At 33.6% G+C, this 19,596-nt stretch overlaps 1 protein-coding gene across 2 annotated transcripts in view; it reads right to left on the reverse strand.

The window, feature by feature from the left end:
• Positions 1–19,596, reverse strand: part of CACNA2D1 (calcium voltage-gated channel auxiliary subunit alpha2delta 1) — a 347,921-nt gene that overhangs the window by 106,726 nt on the left and 221,599 nt on the right. The gene's annotated exons all lie outside the window — the stretch shown is intronic.

The raw sequence follows: 19,596 nt of genomic DNA on the forward strand, positions 1-19,596 counted from the left end.
CTGCAGTAAGAATGAGTAGAATGACATCAACAAAAGTAGGTATAATATAAACATAACAAAGATGTCCCTTTCAAAATGGATTATATGGGAAAAAGACATTGATGAGGTATTGCTAGTATAAAGCTGGGGCTTCATGAACAGCAGTGCTCATTAGCACACACTAAAAAGAACTTAATGTTCATAGATCTGGGCTTTGACAGCAAGGACAGCAAAGTGAATGTTAACATTTATCAGTTGAGTCAATCAAATTAAAATACAATAAAATTCACATTTCAACTAAACACTACAGTTAGACAGGCACTTACATGCATAAAGTTTGACTGTACCAATACTTGTTTTAATCAATCAAATATTTTATATAATGAAAACAATATGGAATATTTTAACATGTTCTATACCTTCTTGAGAAAGACCTATATTGGGAAACTTTAAAATTGAACATTAAATGATCAACACCACTACACTAAAGAATCAATAGACCAGACTCAGTAATCAATGAAATTGTACTGTGAAACAAAATACCTTATGATAATCATGCTTTTCACTTCAACGAGCCATAAGTATTTCATTCATTCTCCCCCTTCCCGCCTCCCCAATTTTAGACAATTTCAAATGCATAGTTATTTTTGAAAAGCAAGGGCTTTTTGATGGTTTAGTCACTAATTCTTTCTTTTGTGCTGCATACTGGGATTGTAAGCTATATTTCTTAAATTGAAGCACCTAGATCAGCAAGCCAAGAGTGGAAAGCAACCTAGAGGAAAAAAAACCTTTGAAAACAGCTAAAGATATAGGTATAAATCTAATGAAAACTGCCACTTGCCATAGAGATCCTGCTTACGTTATGTTATTACATACACAGGAAAGAAAATTCATCTTCTCTTGCAAATGGGCAAGTCAAGCTGAAATAAAAACAATTCATATTGAAGGGACCTAAGTGGCATTACAGAGCAAAATTTGATATGTAGGTCCACATTCTAGCCCCCTGTCACAGTGAAAAAAAAAAGATAAAAATAAGGATGGATTGAAAGTTAACAGTTTACAGCCCATTTCCAAAGTAAGGCTCCTAAAAGGTACTAGAGAAATGGGATCACAACATTAAATTTTACAAGCTTGCTTTTAAAGGTTAAGGAGAAAATTGCTACACCATGTATTTTGCAGAAAGGTTTATCTGTTTTTTTTAGAGAAGTTTTAAGATATTACTCTCTCAAGAGATAGCTTTCTGAAGAAATATCAAATTAAATTCCCAACTCTTGAGATTTCCTGTAAGCAATACGCTCGTATTATATACCTCTCTTTTGTCAAGTAAGTAATTATAAATAAATATATGTTTATGCAAAGAAAAATTCCCTGAGACACCATTAGATGTTAATTATAATTTTTAAATGGTTACTATTCAGTTATGTCTTAGATCCCTTTTAACCCACTGTGCAATTAAAGATTATGTATGGACTCTCTAAACTTGAGTTTGTGTTAGATCTTTCTTCTGGAAGTGGCTCCATTAAGTCATTAGAAGCTCTGTCACTTAGGTAGACAAAATATTTTCAGCTTGATTTTATTTCTTTTCATGTTCCTATTTCCTGTTTGGAGGGACAGGTACCAATCCCTTTACTCTTGTGACCAGTGAGGGGACTTGGGAAGAAAACGGGGAACTGTGTCAGGGGCGATTTAGGTTGGGTATCAGGGAAAGGTTCTTCATCCAGAGGGTGGCTGAGCACTGGAACAGGCTCTCCAGGATGTGATTACAGCACCAAGCCTGACAGAGTTCAGGAAGCAGCTGGACAATGCTCTAGAGGCACACAGGTCTGCAGCCAGGAGCTGGACTTAATGATCCTGACGGGTCCCTTCCCACTTACCATATTTTATTATTCTGTGATGGTAATATCACCCAAAAATGTATTGCAAAGAGTTACATCTGTATGTTCACACCTCTGCACAGTCATATACATGCAAATATATATCTCAAATAAACATACACCAAAAAAAGGAGACGGTCTACAGATAGTAAAATAACTAAATACTGAAGTACCAAATCTAAAAACTAGAATTGACAATTTTAGCACTTTATTAGGCTTGTTGAGATTAGGCTATAAAGTAAGAGATAAGGATTACTAGATCTTGTGTGTAATATTTGTAGGGAAGGGATGTTTTACAGCAAGATTTAAGAGTTTTATGGTATAATTTATGTCCCACATTCCCCTTCCTCCTCATCCTCTATAACCTTCTCCTGGAGACAAACACAACAGCCTAAAAAAATACAAGAATCTACAGCAGGGGGAAAAAAACAAAACCCTCAAATGGCCCAAGACCTGAAGCTGGAATTAAAAAAATAAATAATGTGGAATTCAAGAAAAGCAAAAAGAAAAGAGCATCTTAACAGAAAGAAACTGTAATAAATCTGGGGAAAAGCTACTAACAGTTTGCAATATATTCCCATTCTTCAATATTGCAGATATTCCTGCACCCCAGAAATTCACATTTAAGTGTCCAAGTCTCATTTCTGTAATAAACCATAACACATGACAAGCTTAACATATATCACCTTCTTCTAAATTAACTTTCTCATTATGACAAAAAAAAATTGTGCTTTGAACAGAAACATAGTTTATTTGGTGGGACTGATGCTCAAATAAATGATTATATGATCATTAAAATAATCATTCCTGGAGCAGTTTGCTATTTTTGTTTTTTGGTTGGCTTGTTGGTTGGGTTTTTTCATTCTATCTAAAAGTATACTTGATATATGAATGCTTCCATATCTGTGTTAATGAATCCAGTAGTCAGTAAATGAGGAAAAGGGTGCTGGGAATTTTAGTTTGAATAGTTTATTTTCCTAAGTGTTTTTCCACAGCTTCTATTAACATTTTCCTTCTGCTAAAGCATACACCTTGGACTTAAAAAAACCAAGCTGTAAATCAAGTCCTGTTTTATTTTTTTGGGATGCAATATCACTGGTAATAGGCAACTTCAAACCAATACCTCCGAGTTCTGGTTTAAAGCCTACAGCAATGGATTTGAAACTCTCCAAAGAAAAGCAAGCAAACCCAGTCCTAATCAGTAAAAAACTATTCTCCAAATGGTCCCTTATAAAATATTCTGATTCTGAATTAGCACAAAAAAAATCAAAGCTGTGATACTTTCACTAGCTCATAATAAAGAACATAGCACCTGTCAGAATACTGTAATATGATAGTTTATATTAACCTTATTTATGTAGTGAAAATTAATTTTCTGTTTGATAAAAGAAAAGCATTTTACTAAAATGTTTAGAGGTGCTACAGGCACAATTCTGTATATCTACTTGTCTTTCTTTGAGTAAACTTACATACAGGAAAGTGCTTTTGACTGATAATTGGCAGAAAATTTGGTTGGAAAAAACTCTCCAATAAGCTTATTTTCAATTATTCTAAAAGAAGTCTTTGAAGATTACTACTTCACAGTACATCAGCTGCTACCTTTCACATGATACAAGCAAGATGAAAAAATAAAATCCATCATCACACAATATGAAAGATCATTCTTTGTGGCTAATTTCACTGAACTCAATCCATCTTTTCATTTTTTCCTTCTCCTTTATGATATGAAGTTTAGGAGTCTTGACAAGGAATGGATTCAATTTTCCCCTACAAATGCAATCAATAAGAAATAGGGAGCACTGCTGTACCTTCTTTAAAAGAACTGGAATACACTTCTGATGATTTATTCAGTGTAGAGGCCTTGGCCTGCATGCAAGACAGGGAACAACTTTATTTGAAAAGCTTGAGAGCTATTTCCTATATCTGAAAATATGTGAGCTGCTGTTCCCTGATGTGGCAGCTACACAGACACTGAGGAGAAGAGAAGGGAGCTCCTTAGCAGTTCATTAATCTTCTTTTAATGTCTGGAATGTATTACCTTTCCATACCGTGCCTTATGAAGTTGACCCATTGATTTATTTAAAGATAACACTGAGTAGTAATTGCTATAGTTTAAATATATATTTTCAAATATTATGGTATTTAAAAGTGGGCAAAGAGGGACAATGCTTTCGTAAGTGCATATTTTTGCATATATGTGTGCAGACACAGATGCTTCCATCAGTAGCCATGCTCATCAGATAATAGAAAAACTCTACTGAAGGTACAAACTAGTTTTCTTTATGACTTGTGTGTTTCACTTTATAAAGATTACATTCCTTCATGTTTATGTTAAATTACACAGAATTTTATTCACTCTCCACTGCACCTGGAAAGTTTCACTTCTGTCTTCACTTACATGGGACCAGGAAGGAATGGACATTTCATTTCAAGCTACTTTTAATTTGGATTTTTGCACTGGCTTATCCATACGTGTGTCTTAATTAGTATATGCATATACATGAATACACACAGAAACACATGCATTTTCTACATAACTCCCAAATATAATTTGAAGAAATGTTCTAGTAGTAACTTGATCTTCAACCCTTTGAATTTAGATGTGTACTATAAGTGTTCTTCTCTGTCGCAATAACAAAATTGCCAAAGCAAGGAAAAGATTTTCAGTGGCTTCAAAATGAACATTTTCTCCAAGGTAAATCTTCTTTTTAGTGGCATTGGAAACCTGAATTTAGATATTTATGCTTTTTATACAAAACCATAGGAAAGTGTCCAACTTAAAACAGTAATCCAAAAAAAAATTACAGTTGATTAGAAAACAGGTAAAGGAGAGCAATAGCAAAATTTTTAGAGATAAGGGAACTGGGTAGTATCAACCCTCTCTTTTAGACTCTCCAATTTTATCAGAACAATTATATACAAATGCCAATGCAATGTATCCTTTTCACTCAAAGCGAGGGAGGAAAAGCAAAAATAGCTCTTTGAATTTAACAAGCAACAGTCATTATATAGTGGGATTTCTAACTGGACAGGTCATTATGCAATGCTATTCTAGATCTTGTACATATTACATTTCTTCAAATTTGTTACAAAATCTTGCTTTGAAAGAAGCATTTCCATAACACAACATATCGTCATTTACCATTACTGGATAATCAAAACTGTTTGGGTATTTGGGCATTTAATGGTGAATAATTAATAATAATATTTTAATATTTTAAATATTTAAATATTTAAATATTTAATATATGGAGCAATTATTGAATAAAATAATTTCAAGTTCTACAGAGTAGATATTTTACACTCGCACTTAAAAGCATAAATGCTAAAATGTCATGTACTTTTTTTTTTAAATGACCTTCTCTACGTCTCATTAGATATTTGACATTATGTCCCAGACACTTCTATAAATAATTCCATGAAGAAGTCACTGAAGTCTAGAATACTGTTATGTCTGTGCCAAATCAAGTAAATTAATTGGCAATGCTATATGTTGTCTGCTGCCTGGCTTTGCTGTCATATACTGATAGCCAGAGAAGCACAGTAAATTCTTATTAAACTGAGTAATGCCCAGAAGAAGGAAATGAGAATAAAAATGTCAAGAACAGAAGACAAAATTAAGCTTCTATTAAAATTCAACAAAAAAAGAGTTAATACAATGCAGAGACATGGACCCTTTAGTACACACTCATAATTTTTCCACAAGTTGTTTATCTCTACAGAGCACAAAAGACACCCATACTCTAAACTGCAACCCATTGCTGAAAACAGCATTTGTGCATCTTAGACATTGCTGCCCTGCTTCCTCTTATCTCAAAATATGCCAGGGTGTATTTCAGAATGGCATAATACCCAATGTCAACCACATAGTGCTGTAAGGTTATTTTCTGGGAAGATGGCAAGAAAACAAAATTTGTGAAAGATATTGTTCTTTAAAGTGGTTCTAGAGGACTTTTCAGGTTTTGTAGAGATATGCGTAGTCTAAGAACCTGATAAATATTTATTATTATTTTATTATTATCAAAATAATAATTATAATATTCACTATTAGTTTTACAGATTACTTGAAATTAGAGTCACTATTTGGAAATAATTCCTTCTTAAAAAAATAACCTCCAAAATAACCCACCAGAAAAAATACAAACAGATGAATATGTGTTGTATTTTTATGGGAATATAAGGGATTAATTATCAAAAAAACACACATATTTCATGTATTAACTCTGGTCTTCCTTAATTTGCTTTAATTTTTTGTTAGCATTTCAAAGGATATCCTAGTGGCATTCAAATTAAAGTAACTACAGAGATATGCTTGATCTTTAATGAAGACTTCTCTCTGTAAAAAAATATTAATTAGGTGTTAACAAAACCAAATAAAACCAATCAAAAGACTGTCTGAAAATGCTGTTCTAGAATAATTTATTAAATTCTGTCATCATTGTGCCACAGTACCACCACTTCAATAACTTTCTAATCACTAGAGCACCTTAAAAGATCAGTAAATCCCAAGCAATAGCTGGCTTAAGTGAGAAGGAAAAAGATAGGAACCTACAAAAATGTAGGTTATATATATATATGCAAAAATGCTCTCATATTTCACACTTTCTGCTTTTTTCAGCTGTTTTGCTGTTTTCCATCATATTTTGTTTTAATTGTAGTCTGGAAACAGTTAATTCAGAATGGGATGCTATCCTGTTTGGTTTTATGTAGATCACCTCTTAAAAAGTTCTTACAGTTTTTCTTACAGCATTCATGACATCCACCAACATTTCTTTCTATCCTTTTCCCAGCCATGGCAAACAGGCACATATCCCCAGCAAAAGCAGAGATGTGACAGTACAATAAATAAAGATTACTCATCATATTGCTTCAGATTCTTTGTTTTGTCCATCATGACAAGGAAATGAACTGCATGTGGAGAAGATGCTGAAAATGGCCACTGAGATAAATCTGTCCTGTGGAAGTAGGCAGAGGTTCAGTGATGCAACCAAAAAATGAGTCAGAAAGCAAGCCAACCCTCAAAAATGGTATGTAAGAGTAAAGATGGCACTGGCACAACAAATGGGTAGAAAGTACTTGAGAATAAATTAGAAAAGGTAGTTAGAATATCTCTTTTAAAGCAGAATGTCCTAAAATGGTCTTTTGCTATGAGATACCAGCAGCCCAGATATTTTAAGATTAAGCTTGATCATTTTATTAAAACAGTGACATGGGCTAGCTAAATTAAGAATTGGATTTGTCAAGCAAAAAGCTGCCCTACTCTGATATGTCACCCTTTGTTACAAGTAAAGAAAATGTCTGTTTTGACGCTTAAATTTAGTAACCACAAAAATGCACTTTTATACAGCGTTAGTGGCAGGGCAAGAATTGGAAGGAAAACCATTTATTCATCTCTAATTAATGAATATTAAATGCTTGAAAATAAACTATGGATATATATAATTACTTCATATATATTTCTAAATAGAGTACATACATATGTATCTCGTCTATATTATAAAATATTAAAATCAATTATTAATAATTTTTGTTTTGTAAAAATTATTTTATTATATATATGGAGAACCAATATTTTAAGAAATATTAAAGTAATACAAAGGAGTTGGTTAATGGCTTCTAATCTAATCTCCATACATATGAAATAATAAGGAATAGCAGGCTGCTTTATTTTATTTAAATATATATTTGGCAACAGAAATCTGAGACACACCAAGTGTGAATGGTAATATAGTGCACAAGCAGAAAACATGAGAAAAATTATGATGAGACAAGGTCTGTTTCATCACCTGAGCTGCTAAAGATGTGACAGCTCCTGCTCCTCATCAGTATTCCCATCAGCTCATGTATAAGTCTTGTGAATTAAAAATAATGAAATTTCCACAAACATTCTTTTTTGCTATTTTTCTTCTTGTTATTGGTCACAGGCTGGTCCAAAGAGAAAGTGGAGTGATATTTTCTGAAATTCAACTACTCCTCTCTCCAACAGATGAAAACTTTTACCATATGCAATTGCATTATGAGTTCTCATAACATAAAAACAGAACAGAAATTGTTATTCTTGGCCCTACCATCATCACAGGTATTGTACCTTGCTTGCTAAGTAAATTTGGTTTGATGTTTTCTCTAGATTATATAGAAGGAGCATGAATAAAACCTCTCTCTTAATGATCATGGGGCTATAGAGTACCAGAAAGTTGAAAGTTTACTGCTTGTATAAACAGTGATGCTTCTTGCTTGGAAGACACTTCTATTTCTTGCTGTAAAGACTTTCCCTGTCCCTTTATAAAAGAAAAAAACATATAATTTTTTTCTTCTATAGTGTTTACTCTATGCAAAAAGATACACAGACTCCCAGTCCTGTTCTGAGATGCCAAGCTGTGTTCCAGTGAACCCTGGCCTCCCTGAAGTTAATGACAAAAATTTTACTGCCTTGGGACCTAATTTCATCCCTCATCTTCAGAACACTGTAACCCTGCAGTGTTCAGCCTCTGTCTCTGTACATAGTATTTTGTCAGTCTGATCCAATAAGCAGATGACAATATTAGGAGTTGGGGCTTGTTGCTTTAGCTGTTTTAAGAAAATTTTTAAAAAAATCCTTATAAATCACTTCATAACAATTCAAAAACCTTTGAAATAATAAAAAACTCAAAAAGGATCTTTGAGAACACAGTAAAATTAAGCTTCTTTGTAGTTGTTTTTGTCTGCTTCTATGTCATGGGTACTCTCATGAGTATATATTCATTTGAATTTTCTCTATTCACTGCTTTAATCACTCAGTATAAAAGTTCTTTGTTCTACAATGTCCAGACAAAAATAAATTTTAAAAACGTGCTTGCTGAAGGTCTCCTTGCTTTTAATTTAGGTTGTTAATACAAAACCACAGGACGAGGCAGTAAAATTGCAGGAAACTTGAATGGGATGAAGACATCTTATATCTACTTTTCTGTTTAAGAAGAATTTTTATCTTGTTATAAATACCTACTTTAATGGCCTAGATTGTACTAAATTTTAATCACTTTAACTAAGGCACATTTACTCCTGAATGAGTAAATACTGCATAAACAGAGCTTTTAAAATGAGAGAAACTGCTGAGTTTGAGGTTTCTAGAGGTTTCTGTATAGGTTGTTTCCAATGCTAGGGAACGAACAATTAAGGAAATACAGACACAGCTGGAGCAATGGTTATGGAGTGAAAAAATGCATATGTAAACAATTTAGTTAAAAATATATTATACAAAATCCTGAAGTCATACAGTATTTTAAACAGCTATTTTCAACTGAAGTCAGGGAGTAAGGATACAGAATGCCATATTTCCTAGGATAAAGGAGGAGGATATAAAAGTATGGATCCGGATTTAAAATACAGTGTAGGATTCATATGACATAGTGAAATAAACCAAACTTCAGGCTCATTCCTACAGGCATTTCTTCACATGTTTAACTTTCATATTTGATGAATGAAAGAAGCAAAACTGAATGCCAGCAGCCCGGCACCTGCTAAATCCCACTGTGCTTTGACATTCTGCATCAATTCAGGATGTACTCCAGGGAAATAATGGCCCAGTCTGCTAACAACCCATTGCAGCAATTGTTTCAAAAATGAAGAAGAAATAAATTTTTTTTTTTTTCATATAACTTTCAGGAAAACAAACAAACAAAAAAACTCCAAAAATGAAAAGAACCAATGAAGCAACAGAAAGCTTCTTGTAAGAAACTCATTATTTTGTTTTTCTAACAGCACCCTGGTTTCAGAGGCTTCACCTGTATCAGCCTGAAAGTGCAGGGCAATGGAATCAGCTATGTGCATTGAAAAAGTTGCTGCTGGGATTACAATATGCATATACAGGATTTGAAGATTTTATTTTCTGCCACATCTGCCCTGTGGTGTAACTAATGTTACAGAATGTGCACTAACAGCAGATGTGGGCCAGGGGCACTGTGAGAGCATCTTCTGCTCAGGCTGCATCTGAGCAATTCCAGCTGCCACTCTCTGAGCAGCTCCGCAGCGTCAGCTGCAGTAACTTGGGCCAAACTCTTTTCTTACAAAGGGCATTTCTGGTCTGAACTACAATCCTACCATAGACAGATCCAGCTCTCATAAAGAATAGTGGTCAAATAAATTAGGTATCTGAGAGTGAACTTGCTTTCCAACGGCAAAGAAATTCACAGTTAACCAGCAACATTTAACTTTATACTGTCGAGTGTTATTCTGTCTCATGCACACCGTCACATCACAATTTTATTTTTTTGGTAGCACCAGATGTATTTGGAACATAGCAATATTTTCTATTAGAACTGCAAGGAGAGGAAACTCAATAAGAGGGGCCTGAGCAAGATAAAAAACAAACAAAATATGTATCTTTATAGACATACAAACAAACTGTAACACATTTAACAACAAACTTCTTATCTGAAAAACAACTACTTCCTTGATACAAATATTCTGTCAGACTAATGGCCAGCTTCCCACCTGTTGCAAGTGGACATATTTTCACTAAAGCCACTGCTATGTTATTCCAGTGTATAACATGAAAATGAGATGTAGTGGTTTTTTTTATTTCTGATCTTCTGGCTTCCTATCATTGTCAGAATGTAAAAAAAAATAACAACAACAACCAAAAAACAGCCCAACAAAACAACCCCCAAATGATTTATTTTGAAGTCAGGAAATAAAAAATATTACATGTCAAAACCACTTATTTTTATTAAAATATGAAATACATATTTTTTCAGAAACAAACAAAAATTATTGTATTCCTTCAGTTATCTACAAGAGACAAAAAACTGGCAAGATACAAATGCTCTGAATAACAATCTCCTACAGGCTTGATTCAGCTTGTAGGAGAAAAGCTGAAGCTGTAACCTAAGACAATCTTTCTTGCAAAATGAGATTTCAGGTGCATGACCTAGTGAGTAATCATCGGGTATCTATCCCTTGTCTCCCTTCTTGACAGCTTATGCCACAGCAAAGCATAAAATACTGTCAAAGACATGCAATTCACACTTTGTGACAATATCCAACAAACTGAAAAAGCAGACAAGTTATCCATCATCTGCTGAGGAGAGCATAGCCCCTAAGGCAAGTCAATGGAGAGACAAATGCTGCAGCTCAGCAATTTGTCACAATTAATTAATTCATTATTAATGTATAATGATTCAATTTTGTTAAGTATGATCTAATCAAATAAGTAGAAATCTTTCATGTCTTCAAGACCTGATGTACTAAGAAGAACATGAGCTGGGGATTGAGGGAAGAACTCTATCAGAAGCAAAACAGAAGTTCTTGCAGAGTTCTGCCAAACCCTTCAATTCCCTACTGCCCTTCCAGTTTTGCAAAAGTAAAAAAAAATTACTCAACATCCCTCTGCCTCTGACCTCTCTTTCCCTGTTATCCGTGACAGCCAGATCAAATGAAGGACTAGTTTTGAAAACTGAAAGAAAAGTTACTGACTACAAATGGAATAGCTCATGGAAAAGTGGTGCAGGAATGAACCTGGTGCAGAAATGAAGAGATATTCATTAAAAATTAGCTGAACAGCTGTGTTCTGTGCAGATATGTACTGAGATAGCAAAAAATGAAAATAAATTTTTTGGGAGATCTATAATTGGAAGGAAAAAAATGCAATGTTTTGAGAAAGTTAACATGAGAAAACCAGAAAGTGTTTCATAAAACTACCTAAAATAATTAGCTCTGATTATTCTGAAAGAAAATGGGAAATAAAATAGTAAAATCAACAAAAACTGAGCTACTTGCAGACATACACAAAAAATATTTAAAAAATTATGAATTTTGTACGATTTTACATCATCAATCAAGCAAAGACATATGAAAATTTATTTTGAAAGCATAGATACTTTTAAATAATTTGCAGCTAAATACATTTTAATTGTTCAATGTCATCTGGATTATATATGAAATAATTTTTTAAATACATAGTAAAGATATGTGTACATATACATATAACATATGTTTTCAAAATCAGTGAGTAAGCAGTTCAATCTATGGATGAGACAAAAAGACAGTTCTCACCCTGGAGTGGGAAGAAGCTGAGGTAAACAGCTACTTAATTTTGCCTCAGGTTGTGTTCAGCCCTACTCTAGGCTTTCTTTAGTCATTCCAGCAATTTATATTTTGCTCATGATCTTGTTTCATCTGCCTAGAGCTTTCAGTGTTTGCATCTAGCAAGACTGTGCTAAGGATAAGATAATATAAAAATAAAAATTAAAAAACCAAAGCAAACCAAACGAAAATACCCTAAAACATAAAACACCCTAAAACTATAAAACTATTGTTGTCTCTGAAAAAATGCAAAAAAACCCAAGCAAACCATTTTACTTTTTTAGAATTTTTTTGGCTTGAAATCAGGACAGAATTCACCATTCCATCCAGTCGCTATATTTGCTGATTTAATTATCATTGTTACCCTAAATATTGCAAACAATGCAGAATAATTCTCACAGTATGACCCTTAGTAGCACAGAGATCAACCCATTGGATTCTTGAGTAACAATTAGAATAACAGATCAGAAACAGAAAATGAGCAGAAGTAAACTAAAAGAAGTAAAGAATTTGATAAAATTGGAGTACGAAAGGAGCAAGCAGGCAACTCTTCCAGGTCATGTGAAATCTCAAAACAGCAGAACATTAGGGAGCAATTAATTCTCTAGAACAACATATTTAAGTCTTGCTAGTAGTCAAAAATGCCTTCGTTCAGCCAGAAGTTATCTATATAAACAGAGTCAATCCCACAATTAATCTTATAAACTAATGTAATCAATATTTCCCCTAACAAATGCATTTAAAAAATGGTAGAAAGTAATTATTCACAACAAAAAAAAAATCAGTAATTACTGATTACTGGGCTACATGAAAAGCATATTTAAAAGACAAAAAAAACAAGGCACAGAGAGAGCTACCCTGATTTAAGAGTTAAATAGTTCCATTCATCATGACTGGTGACATACATGCAAAATTTTGAAATAATTTTATTTCATATACTATGAAATGACATAATAAAGAAAATTTTCTTTATTTCTCATCAAAATTAACCTCACTGTAAAGTTTCTGGAACAATATGTCCTGATCTCCCAAAGCAGCCACCCATTTGTATTTCTCTGGCTACATGCTGCACCTTAAGTGGACATTATACAGAAACATAAGGCTTAGGTGCAGGAATGTAGTTTCTAAATCCTGTATCTGCACAGGAACAACAGGAGCAGAGTTTTTCATGGGAAACACAATAATGCAGGTACTTCAATCACCATTTTTCCAGAATATAATCAGAAATTTATCAAAATGAGGAAAAACTTATCAAAGACCAACAAAAAAAAAAAAAAAAAAAAAAAAGGGATTTGGTCTAATGGAATCTAGAAGATACTTTTCTATTTTATTTATTCTTCTAAAAAAGGTGATAAATACACCAGTGTACAAAATTTAAGCTACTTTTATTCTTAATGAAGCACTGTTTTTATGTTTGCAGGTACATTGTACTCATTTGACATATTAGTGAGCACTCTGTATGGCTCAAATGATCCATTTATAGTGGACCCTGAAAACATTCATTTCCCTGCTGAAGCTAGCACCAGAAGACTGTTTGACCCAATATTCAGCTTGCAGTGAACATGTTATCTATTACAATGTGGCAGTCATTACTGTTATATACACATTAAAACACAAAAGGTAGTTTCTGTTCTTTCATAAATTTCAATCGCTGGTGTTTCTGAGCCACAGCATTTCCAGTAACTTTAAGTGGAGTTTTCTTCATAAACAATCTGTGCACATCTCTGTCAAGAAAATAAAACAAGGAATTGCCTCTTGTAACAGCTATTCTACATTCGCAGAATTTCAATTACTGAAAATCCAAGTGGTTTTCTTCTGAATTTGTTTCTGATTGATGTTACCTACATACATGTAACCTGTATTAGGTATATATATATATATATATATATATATATATATATATATATATATATATATAATGTGTGCAGAAAGTATAACTCATGGCTGAGAAAACCAACCAAAGATTGGAAATGTCAGTAAGAGCAGCAATTAACATCAAGCTAGAATCAGAGGTGTGATGGAAGGAAGGAAGAACTGGACATAAGGGACTGGACATAAGGCTGCTTGCACTGGAGCAGCTAAATCAAAAAACTGTGTGGCATACTGGCAATCAGTAGAAGAAATGAATTACAAAAACAAGCAGAGAAAGACCAGCAAGTGAAAAAGCAGCAGTATAAATGTGATGTCTTCGAAGATACAAAGAAAAAACAAGCAGCAGCAAATGAAGGAAACTGGAGAAAAATGGACAGCTAATTCAAAATGGATGGATGATACTGTAATTCCTCTGATACTGCCCAAGACAGTACTTCTTTCAGTATTTGAGAGAGATGTCAGGATGATATATGTACATATTTAGTTGAAATGGGAGAGAGAAATCTGGAAAATCACACTAATATCACTAAAAGTCTTTGGAAAACTGTACTAAGGAAAATAGCCTTATTATAAGTTCCACAAATCAGACAGGTTTCCTGTCTCCTGGGAACTAAAATATATAAAATTGGGGAAGACCCCAACAACAGCAAGACAGAGATTGCTGACAGTTTTTCATGCTGGAATAAACAATTAAGCTTAAACTTCCTTCACATTGATCTAAAGCAAGTGTCACAAAAGATATTCAGAGAAGTGTAGGCTCAGGTAATCCTCAGAAAGGAACCTTGCCCACAAAGGAAAAAACAATGGCCCAGATAACAGAGTCATGAGTTTGGTGATGTTTGACCACAAGAAGCACAAAAAACCATATGATGATCAAGTACAAATCTTAATAATTTCCAAAAAATCAGTGAGAAAAGTAGGGTCAAAGTTTATACAATTTTTCAGTGAAAAAAGAAGAGATGTGAGACACTTGTGCGCCACACTTCATGCAAAAGCACAGAGAAGGAATTATATAAGGAATTATATATTATATTATCAGTAGAGGATAAGTAATTGAATATGGAGAACATGAAACATAACTAAAATTATAACTAACATAAAGTTATAATGCAGCAGCATTAAGTGACAAAATATTAAACTCTTTATTGATTTTTGCAATACTAATCCTATTCTGAAGATACAGGGATAATATGGTTTCAAAAACCTATTGACACAGGGAAAAAAAAAAGAAAGGAATATGAAATATTCCCTCATCAGGAAGCACCTGTTGCCGCGCTCCCGCCACAACAACCTGTAATTTCAGCAAACTGAAGGTATGTTAGGGGTATATGTTATCTTTGCTTTGAACTCTTTCCTGGGAGTCTTCCACTTGTGACAGTTATTAAGCATATTTCTAAATAAATGGGTGGTACTCTCAATTTCATATTTTGAATTCGTAAATGTACTGCTGGCATGGGAATAAAAGGCTCTTAATCTCTCCTGCACTTTTTCCTGTGGCAGACTTTAATGGTGGCATTGATTTTCTACTTAGCTCTTAAGTTTACTACAAGTGGAAGGCAACTGGAATAAGTTTGTGGCCTGCATCTCACAGTGTCAAAAGTGTAGATAATTTCTAGGATGTGGACGTTTAAACTGGACAACTGCTCCCCTTGGTGACATCAGCATGGGTGACAGAGAGTTAAGGCTGCAGGAAACTGGCCTTGATTGTGCATTCTCTCCCATCCAGCAAAACTCATGAATTATTTGTACATACATCCATCATTTTTTTAAAATAAAAGCTTTAAGTATTTGGGTTTTGAAACAAGAAATCTAAGTTGCCACCTTACAGTTATAATAATCACATTTTTAAGTATCAAAATCCCTTGCTTCTACCTTCCTAGAAAAATTATGAAAATGGAATGGAATTATTCTCCATTGTCAATCCGTACCTTCATTCATAGTTGCAATAGTGAATTAATCTGAATGACAAGTGATCAATAATTATTGACCTAGTAGTAATGAAAATAGTAGATTGACTGTGATGTAAAATAGTAGAAAAAAAAATATCAGTTTAAAGTGTTTGACATGTAAAGCTGTTAAATCAGTACCTGAAGAGGACACGACAATGTAGTTAAGTGTTTCATCAACTATCCTAGTAACAATTATTTTTAGTAGGCAGTGAAATATATTGCCTTCAGGAAAATTTAAGCAGATTTTCCTCATTTTTAAATTGTAGGAAAATGCACCTTCTCCCAGTAGAACATATATAATAGTAAATATGCTCTTCTTAAAGAAAATTTGTAATACCAAACACTGCACTTTATGCAGTGTAGTGTTTGGTACAGCAATACTGTGTCTGATCAAAATTATATCCCAGAGCAAGAACTAGGTGTTTTCAATAATCCAGCTAATGAAAGATGACTCACCTCTGTTTACTGAGAATGTATTCTACCTGCTAAAGAGAGCTACAGTTGTCCTTTAATGGCCATCAGTCTTTTCATTAACATCTTCCAGAAAGCAGTTCAAATTCAGGATGATGTATTGCTTCATTCTGTGAAACTTACAATTATGTGTGTCCTCTTGTCAATGCCATCTGAAAACTGCTAGTTTTCTGGCTGTTTTTAAACAAACACCAAAACCAACCGACCAACCAAACAAAAACCCAAACCAAAAATAAACAAAACTCAATGGAGGTAATTAAAACAAACAAACAAACAAACAAACAAACAAACAAACAAACCAGAGTTTGAAATTTTGATGTGCTCTACCAGGTACTAAAGCACAGAAAGGAGAAAAACAAAGCCATCGATATGTTACGTATACATGCAGTTTTATATGATATTAAATAATACACTGCCTGAGAAATGAGCACTACTAAATTGCTTCTCTGTGTATAAATTGGTGCTTTGACACAATGCTTAGTTAGCACTCTGGCAGAGACAAGCTATCAGAAAGTAACTTTCAGTATATACTTAGCTAAATATCCTACATATATTTTTTCCCCATGGCAAATGCAGTGGTGTTTAGTGCACCCTACAAAAGGTAGATTACCTTATTTCTAGAGTGGTGAGCATGTGTTCAGACAGCTCCATTCAGTAGATGCATTACTTTAGTTTTATAGTGCAGAGTATGCATTCCGACAACTCAATTCAATAGATGGATTTTATATTCTGACTAGAGCTTGCCTTCTTTCAAATGTGTTTCAAAGGTGTTATCCTTATTTGCAAGCCCTCTCAGGACTCCCTAAAGAGAGATCAAACAGTGCAGTTGCTTGGCATAAGGAAGAAAATATTAGGGTGTGATCATTGTGCCAAAGGCTATTAAGACAAAAATAAGAGCTGGAAAATGCCTTACAACTGAAGTTTTCCTTTCTACTAGTAGTTCTATTTCCTATAGCAACTTCTTATTTTTTGTTTTTCCTTTTCAGAAACACATTCTCAACCACTGTAAATGAGAATGCAGAAATATAAAACACAATACTGAGAGAAGTAAAAGTGTACTGCATAACAACCAAGAGAATGGTTAATCTTTATCATTAAATTCTGAAAGAAAGGGATTGTGAATTGACAGGAAGGATTTCTAACAATAGTACCATACTGCTATTCAAATACAGGGATTACATTTAGGAAGAAACAGGAGGAAGTAGTGACATATATCAAGAGACCTATAATGAATGCTGTTAGAATGAACAGTGAAGGAGGGAAAAAAGAATGATGAAGGGAAAATATAATAATTCTAAATATGTATTGATTTGATGTTTGGGGGATGGGAAGGAAGAAGGCAATTCAAATAATCTATCAGGTTGTCAGCAAAACATTCAAAGTTAACCATCAGTTAAAGTGAAGTATGAATGTGGATTCAATAAATGTAGACTGGATAATGACTAACCAGGATACTACACTTGTAAAGTGAATAAGGGGTTAAGAAGACATTACAATTGAAGCTTGTAAATCATGCATTTTAAGCATCAGTATTTTATACTAATGACACATAATCTAAAAAGCCCTATCAATGTGGAGTCATGGTCACAAGATCTGTGTAGAGAATAACATCAAAGACATGAGTAGTAGAGACAAGATTATATTTAACTGAATATTCTCTTAGAAGGTGCACCTTCTGACAGTTCAAAAACTCAGAAGCAGAAAGGGCCAGAGGTACTTCTGCAGTGTCATTGCAGAACTACTGATGGTGAAAGATGATGCTTGTACCACAAGTAGAGCTGGTGAGTACATCCACAGGGATTATACAAAAAAACCCAAACAAGCAAACAGAGTGGAAAAAGGAGTTCAACATATATCATATCAGCAGTGGGCAATCATACAGTCAGAAACAAGTAGTGTGGAAGCAGGCAGAGCCTGACCCCATAAGCTGAGACACAGCATTGGGCAAATGCAGCTCACTGCAGCTCATCTTGCACAGGATCATTTCCCTGATCCACTCTGATGAACTGGAAACTCAGCAGTCAAACAGCTCATCTTAACCAAAGCATCTGCTTTGAACATATAGGAAAACACTCCAAATATCCTGAAACCCATTCCAGTACTCTAAACTTCAGAAGATGTAAAAATAAGATTTCTACAACTAAACCCACCCTTAATAAGGGGTTTGAAGCAGGAAAAATAGATCTGTTAGAGTTTTGTTTTTTCTTTTTTTTTTTTTTTCCCCTGGGATTAACAACATTGTAAAATTTTGTGTCTGAATTTTGATTTTATTTTAATTTTTCATATACATTTGAAAAGGTTTGTTGCAACAATATGTAAGCATAATTCACAAGTTTTTTAGAAATCTTCCTTATGTGGCAGAGAATTATTCTCATGTTTACCCCTCTTTGTATCATGAACAGGTTTTGTATTTTGTCTGTTTTTGGACTCTTGATATAGACACACCAAGCATCATTTCCAAAGGCCTGAATATGAAATAATTGAGACCAATCATCCTCTCAATTACATCTATATTTACATTCAGTTCCTGGCAATGGATCTGTGATACAACTTCTTTTGATCCAAATTAAGATTTATTTTTTTTTTAATATGCTGAAATGGCATAATTTAAAAGCAACCTCTTTCTTCCTTTTTAGAAACTAAACATCACTATTCTTAAGGAACACTCACTATAAATTGGGTTTTTTCAAACACATGATGCTAATGTCCAGTAATCAGTAACAGACTGCAAATGAATTAATGGACACAGTGTAATCATCAAGGAAGAAACAACCTGTGGAACTGGAAAATCGAATTTTCTCTCAAAAAAAAAAAAAAAAAAAGATGGAGATTTTTAGATGAGGTGTTTCTGTCTACCCTGAATATACAGGAAGTTTTCCTTTGAGGAATTTATTTATCAGCAGAGTATCAGCAGAAACCTTCATGACCTACAATATTTTTCAAGTGATATACTTTTATAAGTATGCATAGAGTATTACCATATGAGGGTAAGGTAGAGATAAAGTGATAAATTTTCCTAAAGCGCTACTGCATCATGTCAGATTTAAAGCTGCCCTGGATGAGGGTGTAACTTTTTCAAAAAATATATGAATATTGCTGGAGGGAATTTCTAACTTTATGCTGCCTTAGAAAGATTGTTCAAGTTTTGTTTCAATATTTAATGAGTTCTCTGTGATATTTCAAAAGAATTACTAGAAAGAGACCATTACAGAAGTACTCTTTTATGCGTGACATGAAAGGGATATGGATAGTTAAATTAGTTAATCAGGGCTTCTGAGACAACTCAACTAATGCATTTATCATTAACATTACAAACATGTTCTTGCAAATCAAGGAGATTTTTTATTTTCTCTTTTAAAATAGGGTTTTAGTACATTTTTTCATTCATCAAA

Source organism: Lonchura striata, chromosome 5, assembly GCF_046129695.1.
Source record: "Lonchura striata isolate bLonStr1 chromosome 5, bLonStr1.mat, whole genome shotgun sequence".
Classification (NCBI taxonomy): Eukaryota; Metazoa; Chordata; class Aves; order Passeriformes; family Estrildidae; genus Lonchura; species Lonchura striata.